This window comes from Enoplosus armatus, chromosome 4, assembly GCF_043641665.1.
Source record: "Enoplosus armatus isolate fEnoArm2 chromosome 4, fEnoArm2.hap1, whole genome shotgun sequence".
NCBI lineage: Eukaryota > Metazoa > Chordata > Actinopteri > Centrarchiformes > Enoplosidae > Enoplosus > Enoplosus armatus.
The window spans coordinates 22,218,050-22,229,784 of NC_092183.1; positions in this window are offsets into that span (position 1 = coordinate 22,218,050).

An 11,735-nucleotide genomic window follows, 5' to 3' on the forward strand; every position below is an offset into this window, starting at 1 on the left:
ATTTAGACTAGTTACGAGAGAAGAGTCGATGGTACAAATATATTTCTTGAATAAAGTGAGTGAATTTATTGTCCTGTTAGCGACCAAGAGCTATTGTAACCATAATTGTGACGAGGATTATGACTGTCTAGATAGCAAGTTAGATAACAAATACTGCAGCTCACCAGCTACGCAGTCCTGTGAGTAGTCCCTATGTCACCGATCCTCCAGCACTGCCAACCTCACTGTGGGCCTTGATAGTGCAAAGTGTCAGATTATAATGGCGGTGCTATACATCAGAATGAATACGATTGGATGCTCCTAGTCAGCTGGTAGCCAAGGCGTTTATGAATGAGCCAGTGATGGTGAAGCATTAATGAAAGTGTGGATGCCGATCAGCCAATGCAAGCGCGACTTCAATGCCATATCTGCACGCTGTGGTCTATTATTTTTTTCGAAGAGTTTTCTCGAAGCTAGCATCTAGTTGAAGGAAACACAGTGACCGAACCAGATAACCTGTAAACTAACGTAGCATGGCTAGATTTCGGAAGCACCATCAGGCTTCCTAATTTTGCCTTTTAAGTGGGCTTCAAGTATTTTTATAGCCAGTGTTATTTGGCTCCGATCCCCAAAATTTAACTCAACCGATGAGATTATTTCTGCCTCCAGAGTAGTTGTCTTTCTGAGAAATGTTTGTGAAACTAAACTATCAGCTATTGTTTCATTTGCCCATCTACTCCATCCTGTCACCAAGCACTTTGATCACGTATCTGCTTTGATTATTATTCCGGCCTCATGATGCTTCCTGTCTCTTTACCACTGATGTTTTGAGGGATGTGTTGAATATAATATGAACTCCAAAAACAAAACAATGTACAAACGTTTCTAAGCTTAAGATTTTTTTATATATATATTTACATGAATTCATGAATTCACAGTATCATACAACGTTTTTTCTCATTTCCATGAATCTTGTTAAATTTTTGTTGTATAAAAGTATGCAGCTTTTGCATTGTTAATAACATTTGCGTAACCACTACATTTGCCGTAATTATATCTCAGTATTTCAGCATTTTCACCTCAATGGAAATTAACAACCCTGATCAGTCATGCTAAAAAGGTTCACTGTGCCATAAGCTGTGCCGTCTTCAATAATGGACACCATAAACCACTTTTTTTTTTTTACATTGACAGTGTGCGGCACATAATGGAAATGGTAAGCTTTAAGACACATGATGTAACTCTTTTGGTCTTGATTTTCTTCATGATTCACAACCACATTGTTTCGCCTGAATTATCTGGAGAGTTTTGTTAAGTTTATTCATAAACGGCATGCTAATTTGTTCCATTGTAAAGTCTTTATACATTAATAATAATGTCATGAAATATAACACAACACTTGAAACCAGCTGTGCGTGTCTGTGCTATGAAATAAAATTTCCATTATAAAAGCCTGTTGTGAGCCTTATAAGTCAATCCGCTGTGACCCAGTACATGCCATGGGATAGACTTGCCTTGCCCACCTCGTGTTGAAGGGATGATGACCAGTGACTCAGATCTTCTGATTTTAGGATAAAAAAAACTCCCATGAGCCATGTTTAGTTCTGGGGTAAAGGTCGTCATGCACTGCTTAATCTCAGTCCCAAAATACACTGGAAGAATCAGCCCTGGGTCATGGTAATAAGGGAATGGTTGCCTGATTTCTTGGCTGGGGATTCGAAAATCTTGAACTTCAGCTCCAAGTCATGCAACTCTGGGGGGAGACATTGACAGAGCTGAATGGTGGGTGTGGTAGGTCCACACATGCGGTCCTCATTTAAGAGAATCAACTCCCCAATTCTATATAAAGACAATCTCAATGTACTGAGTGTTCCCAGATAATAAAGTTCATTAATGAGTGCAAGGCAAGGCCGAAAGTTTGATTAGCGCAGCACTAATGGTGTGTCCAATCATGAACTCTGTCACGAAATGTTGACATGTTGTTGTAATGGAACAATGATGTCCACACTAGCCGTGGTGATGAACACTGACAATTCACATGACCTATGCAGCTTCAGTCCCAGCGCCTTGTGGCAAACACAAAGGCTCTCCTGTTGCTGAATCAGGACTCAACTTGATCCTGTTCAAATCAGCAGGGCCTCTTGTTCATCCCCATCACATACTCATCATGTACCATCATGTCCTCACAGTGCCGGGGATGTAAAGCCTTTGTCCCTAAATTACATGCCACTGTGAAGCCAGAAACTGCACTGTTGAGCCATATGGTTCATGTCCGAGAAGTAATCGGGTAAATGGAGCAAGAGGCTTTCCTCCACACTGCAAAAACTCTATTTCTAAGTAAGTTACATAATCTTATATTTAGACTTGGATTAGCTAGTGCTGACTATGCAAAGTTGTTTGACTTAATTCAAGTAAAATTTCACTTGCCTTGTCACAAATACCAATTTGATCTTATTTGTGGGTATGTTTAGCAAGATACGAAGGACGTGTGTGTTCCAGATCCTCCAGTGTGCTTTAACACTTATATTAGGCTCTGAAGTTTCAAGACAAAAACATATTATTTCAAGATATATTCTCAACTTTTATCTTCGGACAAAATATCTAATTTCAAGTTAATTCAGGTGGTTTACGTCCAATTCAATACAATACAAAACTAGAAAGACTCTCAAAATAATCATTAGACCTGACACCCTTTTCTGATGATGAAAATGATATAAACCAGAATAGCACATTTTGTGCATCGACAGCAATAATTACACGTGTGCTCTGCTCAGCTCTGCTCTCACTGCTCAGGGCATGTGCACCCATGTGGTATGTGTCCTAATCACTCAGCTATCGGGTCGCCCCGTTTTGGACACATTTTGACCTGAGGATGGTGCTAGATGAAGCCTCAGAGGATCACCAAAGTCACTGAGATTCATTCTCTGGGGTAAATAAATGTCTATACCAAATTTCATGGCAATCCATTCTATAGTTGGTGAAATATTTCACTTAAAACCCAAAAGTTCAGCCTCATGGTGGCACTAGAGGAAGAGCCAGGGGATCACCAAAGTCATCATCTGAGGAACATGAATGTCATGCCAATCCAATAGTTGATGAGACATTGACATTACCATGGCTGGAGCCACAGCACCAGTAGTCAGTTGGCATGGTGTCTCAGTGGTTTACTGACTTGAAAATTGTGGGATCAAAACCTAGTTGGACAAGGTTCTATACAGGCATTACCTTTGTTGTCTAGAAACAAGAATAGCACTTATCTTATTTTAAGTAATTTGACCTTGTTGAGCTGGCTGGACATCCTGACTCTGCTATACTTAGGTACTTTCCCCCACCATAGGGACCTTCCATTGCTTCCATTGACCTACCCACAATTACAGATACACACCCAGCACTGCAACAATTCATCAGGGCTTCTGTGTATTAGTCTCATTGTAAACATAAAGAAAAGCTTACACATCCAGCCAAGAATATACCAGAATCCTGAGGTGTGGCGTCAAGTCACATGGCTTGGATTCAGGCTCGAGTCTCAATCTTCCGTTCAGCAAACATCTACTTTTTAATCTTTCCCCGATTAAAATGACAGAGACGTCAACTCCAATGGCAGATTACATCAGCTGTAGCTAATTAACATTGATAGTTTACTAGTTACTGGCCAAAATTTAGCTGTCGCCTTATTAATGTGCTCTTCTGCAGCTGTGTCTTGTCTTGATTATGAAAGATTATTTGTGAAGTAAAAGAAGCATCACTCTAAACTAAACTAAATTCAGATTTGATCAAATGCTGTTGAACCCCACCCTTAGTGAAACGCATAGCATACCAAAGTACTCCTGATCACTTTCAATTGTCCCTAAATGTATTTGAAAGTAGTATGAAAGGCATTCATTATATGTGTACATTTACAAATTCAGACTCTGTTAAAATGATTTACAATGGCATTACATTTGGTAAGGGACACATAATGACTTGTTTAGGACTCGAAACACAAAGTTTAGGACTTCTTTAGGACATATGACCTGCAAAACATTGACTTTGTCCCGCCTCTGCCAGAATTATGCCGAGGGTTTAAACCCAAGACGAGAAATGACATGATGATTGACATGGCGTCAATTTCTGATTTGCTGCCAATCTCTGTGTTGCATATGCTTTTACTCAGGTTGATGAAAGATCACAAGCTACCAAAACAAAGCACTGCAGTGTGATAAGTTTTTCACATGGATCTTATAGAGATTAGCGGGATGCTGTAAGGTTTAAATTTTGAGCTCTCCTCGATAACATATTGCAAACACATTAGTGCTCACATTGAAGTATGTGTAAACGGAAATGGGGCTCGTGACAGCCCAAGTGTTTTGCTGAACAGAATGAACTTCAACGTGACTTTAATTAAGACCCTATTTCCTGCTAACAGTCACTCAAGAGAAAGGGTTGGCTGAATAAGATGTAAGAGCAGAGCAGGGACAGTGAACATATAAAACCGTCCTTTTCAAAGCCGCATGGAAACTTTTGCTTGGTCAACCTTCTGCCAATCCCCTAAGCTTCATGAAATCTCATGTGCAAAATAAAGCCAGAGGGTCTAATACTCAATAACAATCCAATTATGAAGTGCTTTTCTCCGAGCTTGTCTATGGGAGCTGGCACACACTCAATAATGTCTCATGTTCTTTGCAGAGGGGGCTTTCCTGAGGTTTAGGCTAGCGACCGAGGAGCACACCAAAGAAGGCCATTGTACAAGATACAATGGAGGCCTTTGGAAATTATGGAGGAGGAGTGGTTGCGTCAGGACCTCACATCAACATTTTGTAGCAGAGGCGCAGACAAAGAAGCCCCGAAACACCCACAGATTTTGGCATGTGCTCAAGGCAAAACACTGCAGTGCATAAACAAATCTCAACAAAGATTACTGAAGAAGGTGAAATACTCTTCCAAATACGAACACATAAGTCATCTTGAAGAGGTGTTGGACTCTTGCCCCTGCTTCATTTTGATCTGAATATAATAGAGTCTTTTAGATGAGATGACAAGATAACAGGTAGTCTGGCAAACATACCAAGCATTGAATAAAACACCAAATGGAACCTAATACGTCTTTCCAAAATAGATAAAAGATGTGTTTTAACGTTTTGGCAAGGAGGGAAGTCCCATCTGTTCACTATGGTGACAGGAAAATAAATCTGTCAACAAACAGGAACAATAGAGCTGCTGCATCTGGACGAATACTCTGTAGTGCTTTATCTCATAAAGATGAAATGAATAGATACTTAAGTGGGAAGGTAAACTGAGCGTGCCTTGCTTCACATTCATTCCAGTGCAATCCATTCAGACCAGGCTTCACTGGAACCATCAACATTCTGGCGCAAGTCTGTCATGTTTTGCTTTGTTGTTTTCCATGTAATTCTTTTCTTTTTTACCCTTATGCTCTTCATTAGTCTTTATTTAATCACGTTAAATCTGATGGCAATTTAAACTGTTGATCTCCCGTCTGAATAAGCACTTGAGACACTCAAATCATCTCTTGCGCTCAAAGAAAAACTAAACCACACTAATAAACAATTAAACACTGTGAATGAGACAATTTTACATGGTTGGGGAGATTATTTTAGCATCAGATCAGGCTATAAAAATCCTTATTGCACCAGGCCTGCCGAATCTGTGAGGAACATCGGCGTAAAAGTCACCTATGTCTGAATGACCAAAGCCATCGCTTTTTGTCCCTGAAAAGGGACTTAACAACGCCCATTGACCTTGGAAATATTGGTATTGAAGGTCCAGTCATGAGCTTGTTCTGGAGCACAGTTTCACAGTGCTCGTTGGCGACCCACCGGTGAATTGCTCATGAGATGTGGTTTAAAGTCTTAGAAAAAAGCTAGTAAATGGAACATGAGTTGAATTCTTTTTTTGTCATTGTATATTTAGTGATGCCTAAAAGATGTATTTATATATAAATGCCACATCGTATAGATAAATGTCTTTTTAAAATGTCTTTTTTTTTCCACGCACATATTTCTAATCTATTATCAGTTTTTCCCTGATTTCTAGTCCACGTATTTCTACTCAACATGTTTTTCTATACATATAAGTAAGGTTACACATGTTTCTTTATTTGTTTGAATTGTAGGTCGTGGTACATTTAATACCCCCCCATGTGCTGTGTTATTACTCTTTTGTTTGTGCTCTGCCCCAGCAATAACCCCCGTCGTCCCCAGAGCAAGGATTCGAGTTTCATTGTACATATCTTCAACTCCGGGCCATGACAAGGCTTTAGCAGACTAAATGTTGTCAGCATGGGTATCTCAGTTACTGTCCTAAACACACGCGAGCACACAACTGGGCTCAGAGTGAATAAGTCTGTCTCCATTACTGTACTGTAATCACGTCATCTGACTCTTCCAGGACTTCTCTCTCCATAAGAACTGAACTAACAGGGGTGGCTCTTTTACAAGCCAGGTCCAGAGAGAGACGGAAACATTACAATTACAAATGACTTCCAGACCACATTTATACTGGCAAGACCTTCTATCGGTACTTTTGAGAAACAAAATAAATATATAGAAAGCTATCTATATAAATATTTGTCGGGATGGGGAACCTGATGGTGGATGTTGTGGGGGGGGGGGTCAGGGGCGTCCTCGTCTTGCTTTTAGGCCAACAACAATGTACAGCGGGGATCAGAGGCACACCACCCACCAGAGGGCTTATTCGCAATTCGCACAGCCACACAGTCCATCCACAACAGCTGCCCTTGGCTGGCACTTATGGAACCACAGCAATCAGCCCTGCCATCCGTCACACTGCCCCACCCAAAACCAGACGCCAGCTCCAATGAGGCCAAATAACAACACCACTTTTGCAGCTGTTTGGCGGGGGGGGAGAGTTGAGGTGTCACCTCATCGGAAACAGGATTGATTTGTTCTAAATGTCAGAAAATTCTTCACAGCTGTCGAAGGGCTGGCTCTGATGAACGGCGGGGTATCCCAGAAACAAGGCACAACAATTACATCTTGGTTTATTGTGGAAATGCCTGACTTCAGTTAACATTAACCGCTGATTCAGGGTCAAGCCGCTTCACAAACGCACAGACAGTGCTAACACAGTCAGCCTCATGCAGGCCTGTTGGAAAGAATCAGGGCTGCACAAGTTTAAACCACAAACTAAGAGGGTCAACACAAATCACATCGACTCACAGAGGGGCGAGCGTCAGCTGCCATGTTCACAGCCACGGCTCATGTACTGTGAAGAACGGAAATATTAAAAGCAAAAACCACCATCGCAAACAAAGCCAGAGTGAAAGTTTTATTTTGCATTGTAGATGAACATGTGTGGACATAGTGGGACCAAAAGAGCAATGCCTTGTGTTGGTGCTCAAGGTTTTCTGGTTGGGGTCCTCACTTCCCCTACAGTTACCTATGTGTCAAAAAAAAAAATGCAGTTAAAGAGCCAGAAGCGGTCTCCCAGTGGAGAGAAAGGAAATGTTATCAGCCCATTTCAGTCCTCTCCATTTTCAGGCCCCGCAGGCGTCGCTACATACTTTGCAAATATTCGCACCACATACATTTATAGAAGACACACATATCATATAGGTTCCAACATTTTATTGGCTTCTGGTCACACTCAGTATTAGGGTCAGCGTGATTGGCGCTCACTCGCCATGGCCAACGTGACCAGCGGCGCCCGTGGCCAACGTGACCTCATGCTTCACCCATTGTCAACGTGACCTGTTATCCATGGCATGATGTTAATATAACAAGTGTATCCATCGCAATAATTCTTTCTTTTCAGCTATGCATTTCTCTGTCTCATTTTATTAGAAATCGGCCGCCCTCCTGAGTCTCCCCTGATTGAACTGCACTCAGTCACCAGCGAGGAGCTCCACCACTAAAAGCAAAAACAAAAGTCTGAAGTAATAACTTCAGTCACGTCCTCTTTGACTCTTAGGAACTTTTTGAGCGAGCGTGCATCATTGTCTGTCCCTGTATACCAAAATCTGGGTGCATAAGAAATAAATCTGTGCAGCTAGATACCCTGAGTATCAAATCAAAACAAATCATCAAATCAATCAAGTGTATTTGTCACAAATAATCATATGAGGTACGATCACAGCTGTTTGAACTATAGCTACCAGTACTACTGTACCTCTGCTGCTAATACTATCACCACTACTGCTGCTGCTAAACATTTTACTGAAATCACAGAAATGTAATCAAAAGACATCTGAAATACATAAAACTACTAATACTGCCACAATTACTGTTACTTCTGCTACTACTGTAGTACTATATACGACTTCCAGGCCAACTACTACTGGTACTACTAGCACTGCTACTGTTACTACTATCTGCATGACACCTTGATGTTTGTGACGGTTTCAATGCATTTGTAAAGCTTTCTAATGCTGCATGCTGTTCGACAACAACCTTATTATACCTTATGGTTATAATGAAAATCTTCGACCGTCCCATAACCTTGCATGATCCTGCAGATCTCCAGAGTGCCAGCCCTGACCTTTCAGCACCGCTTTAGGAAAACCATCTCATCTACATTTTGTGTTTATTCGTAACTGCATAGAAAGTGAAGAAAGGTCATTTTGCAAAGGCTTTGATCAAGGCCTTTGTTGATGGTTCCATGCAAATCCCAGACATACTTGACATTCAGCACAAAGCCAGTTTCTCCCCTGGCCTTGAGGAATGCTGGCTGGGTGACAGCAGCCTGAATCTATTCTAATAAAGAATGTGACCATTGTAGTGACGGTCCAATCTGCAGCCACAGACAGCTGTTGTCTGGAGGCTAAAGTCTATGACACATATTTCTCCTGCATCCCCACACAGGCTTTATTCATCGGACAATACTGGACGGGACTTTTGGAAGTGATCCTTAATAGAGGCGACGAGAAATCTCGGAGGATAAACGAGTCTTCCTTCCTTCAAAGTGTTTCGCACTTAGAGGGCACTCACGGCCTCACTTGGACAGGCCAGGTGTCCTTTGAATGTGTCCTTTGACCTCGACCTGCTGTCTTCTAGTGTGAGTCTGGACTGGTGAGCCAGTTCCACATTTTAAGAGGAGGAGGAAGTTATTATCATGTCTGCCATCAGAGCAGGGCCCGCATGACCAGAGTCAAGTTCCTTTGAAATCAAAGCTTGCCATGATTTAGCCAACCAAGACATCGTTATACATGCAGTCTATTCATTGAAACTGATAATCCCCTTCGAATTCCTTCCCTATGTTTGACAGAATACATGATGCATTGAAGAACTTGCAGCTTTTTCATTTTGAATGGCGGACCCGCAGAGAATTACCACCTACTCTGCAGTTCCCCTCAGCGTTTTAGCGTCTTTCAGCTCGAACTTTACTGTTTTGGTTCAGTCTCATTCGCACTCATTCTTTTTCGGGATTTGAGTACACTTTCCCTTCCAAGATGTGAATTCGGAGTAGCATTAAAAGTAAATATTAAAGAGCCAGATATTTTTCTCAGGAGTTGGTGGAGACTCAGTTCACCAGAAACACGACTGAAAATGAATGCTAATGCTGTCTGCTGGATGTGTAAATAGGCTAACATGCCATATGAACATTATAAGGTTATAATATGTTAATCTTATGCTTAACAATTACTGCTTTAAATTGCATGTGGAGGGTAAGTCATTGACTGCACTGGATTGTTTGATTTAGATTTTGCACGTTGGGTGGTGGACCTCTTTATCTTCAGTTGAATTATGCACTTTATTGAATCATACTGTATTTTTTATGCAGGATTTAAAGCTCTATCTTGCATTACCATTATGGTGCCAATTTCACCCAGGTGGATCATAAGAGTTTCATCCTATCTTCAGCCCTGAATTGTTGTGGGAAAAACACAACAGAGCCAACATACACAGCTATGGGCAGCTTTTAGAGCTTTCAATAAACCTAACCTTGCCTGTCTTTGCACTACGACAGGGTAGAAATGGGGGGAAAATGCAAAGACAGAACAATGCTAACCACCTAGCCATCCTGTTGTAAGTGTTGTTCATATTTGAAGAACTCCAATACTCAATAAGAGCTAAGAGCAAGACGAGGCTTGACAGCAAATGTGATGCGCCGAGGCCAACTGCTGCTTGAATCAATCTCACCCTGGTGTCAGGAGGGGGGGGAAACCCTGAGTAATCCCCTCTGGCTGGTTCACACTGACACCCATGCAGCGGTGCAGATCAGTTTCACCACTGGATGTGCTGAGGTCTGGCAAATTTTAATGCACTTAATGCCTCCAGATCCATAGGGACGTGTCAAATATTCAACGCCGTCATCTGCCGCCTCTCGTAGATGTCAAATTACCAGTGTTCAAACTGCGGCGCTGACAAAAGACAGCTTAGGCAACTGACCGTGTTGTGAAACATGAGGTGAGGTGCGTTACAGGCCGTATAATGACTCATGCTTTGTTTAATGGATAATGTGGGCTGATGTATCTCACAGCCTCTCTTGCATCATGTTCCAAGATGAAACACTGTTTATATTTGTCATCATCTGCGCTCAAGATGTGGTTAATCAAATTAGTGGGGAATGTATTTAACACCCTGCAAACGCACATGGAGCGCTATGAAAAACAACAATGGAATCAGATCTTTCCCCTTCACAGGTGGCCTTGTGCACTGACCTAAGAGAACAAGCATTCAGCGCACAAGAAAGCAGCCTGTGGTCATCTTCATGTGGAGGCCTCGAAGCGAAGTATTCCCACTGTCAGCTCATATGCAGAGTTCCAGCTCTTTGGATAAAAGTGAGCAGTAATTCTCCCTCTAGAGACAAGGGACGGGAACCAGAGACGCCCAGACTTCCGGTGCGCGGCAGCGATTTCACCCATCAGGTCGGCCATGCCAAGCGTATCAGCGCAAAAGGAATCCAGTTTCTCCAGCCCTCCTCCGAGACGGGGGATCACGTGGCAGATCCCGGCGCGCTGAATGACAAAGAGTCAAATATGAAAGTGGATTTACTGCCAGATGTTGGCAGAGCGTGCTTCATTTCACTTGTAAAACAGAGAGGAAAGCAGGGCGAGCACAAAAGCATGAATAATTCCAGGACATTCTTTCGGGGGGAATTGTCTGCGTTGTCTTGTTGGCAATGGCAGCAGGAGTGGATACCGAGGTGTCTGCAGAGGACAGCACTCTGAAAACCTAACAAAAGACTTGTTTGTGGAGTGGACAGATACTCGGTTAAAGAAATAATCTGTGACGTCTTCATTAAACGTTGCAGGCCGTGCAGAAGAGCACGCAGTTCTTCAACCTGTTGTCAGCTTATGTCAGACGTCTAACTTTCAAAAGGAAGGAAAGTTCACAGGAAGTGGTGTGTTTTTGTTGAGTGTGTCCAGCCATTTTCCCACTCCTTACAATATGTTGAAAGTAACCCCAACACAGGGTGTAAAGTAACTACGCACATTTACTCAAGTACTGCACTTAAGTACAATTTTGAGGTACTTGTACTTGAGTATTTCCACATTCTGCTACTTTATACTTCTACTCCTCTCTATTTATTTGAGCCGATCCAGATTATTAATACGAAATGTGATCAAGAAATAAATGATGATATAGTAGCGTTACAGGTTAAAATAAGATTAGCTTTTATTGTTAACCCAACGGTTTATAAAGAAATTAACATTAAAGTGACGTACACATTCATGTTGTTATTATCTTTCAGTAGTATATATTATTCTGAAATGGGCCATTGCGCATGATGAGGAATTTTACTTTTGTTACTTTGTATACTTTGATGCTAATCCTTTTGTACTTTTACTTTTAGAA